Source organism: Coturnix japonica, chromosome 6 (genome assembly GCF_054131305.1).
Source record: "Coturnix japonica strain WE chromosome 6, WE-NBRP24, whole genome shotgun sequence".
NCBI lineage: Eukaryota > Metazoa > Chordata > Aves > Galliformes > Phasianidae > Coturnix > Coturnix japonica.
The window spans coordinates 17,421,015-17,422,472 of NC_140668.1; positions in this window are offsets into that span (position 1 = coordinate 17,421,015).

Sequence of the window (1,458 nt, forward strand, 5' to 3'; positions counted from 1 at the left end):
TGCAGCCTGCTGTAGAATGCCTGCTTTGCAGGGGAGCTGGATTCTATGAGCTCTGCAGGTCCCTTCCAACCCCTACAATTCTGTCATTCTGTGACATCTGAAAATGGGGAAGGGGCTTACAAAAATGAAATAACGATTGCATCTTAGGGATGTAGTTGCTGGCTGATACAGCTAGAACACTGGTCATGATAATTCTACACACAATTCTACAAGTTAATTTTGTTCGTTGCTGTTCAGCATAAGTCTGGGAAGCTACCCATTTAAAAAAGATTCTGTGCCAAATGAAATAACCCTCCTTGGAATTGCAGCTGCTCTTTGAGAGTGTGACGTGAGTGGCATGGTGAGGGCTGCAGCAGGGCCGGAGCTGCTCTTGCAGGACCTGGGGCTGCCCCTGGGGGGTGTTGGAACCCTGGGTCCATTCACCTTAATTACTCCATCCTAACCACAATACAGTAAGACACAAACCAATGGCAGACGGCTGTGTGTGATAGAGCTGTGCTGGATGATGTAGCACAACCAGTGACATCCCATAAATCCTAACAGTATTAAGCAGCCATGTATAATTTTGTACCTAAATTCTTTTTAAAATTTGGCTGTATGTTTGAACTAGGTAACTGTTCATCTTACTGATAAGACATGGGGATGCTGGGTGAGGGTGCTGCTTGCCTTCTGCACTTCTTATCTGAGCACTCACAGGAACAATACTAGGCCACAGACACTGTTCCATACCTTGTTTGTTCTGGGTACGTATAATGACAGGACAATACTAAGGGAAAGTCAGTTAAAAAATGAGGGAACAGAGTAAGAAGAAGTGGCACAAGAAACACTGCAATGGGGAGAAATCTTTACAATAAGCAGTTTAAAAGGACATGAAAATAAAAAAAAATGTCCCCATCAGCAGAGTATAAATCACAAGTCAACCACTTTAACTCCAGGAACTGCTTAAATTGAAGTATATGTTTGAAAAGAGTTGTGAATCCTTGAAAGAAATTAGTTTACTGAGAGTACATACATTAAATAGTTGGCAAGAGACTGCTTAATGTGTTACACTTATAACCATAATTGCACATAATTCTGTAATTAATTTCATCGCACGTGTGACACTATACATGCCAAACATAAGTGCTTGTGTGCAGATGCACACTGCTTATAACGTGGTCATTAATTCCCCCACTGTTGACAATCAGCTCATGGAAATAAACTGCCAAATCCCAGTAGGACTCCAATGTGTCAGATGTGTTCCTTTCTTACTGCAGATCATATCCTGTGCTGAGTGCTGTGCTTCTGAGCAAGCAGAAAACAAAATTCTCATGAATTGAATGGTGTCACTTACTTCACAGCTAATTACACGTGGTTTTGTTCTGCTCTGGGTTAAGTGATCTGTTTGCAAAATTTATAATAGGAAGAAAAAAAGAAAGAAGAACATGGCTATTCCATAGAAGTCTGTAGTCCTGTGAA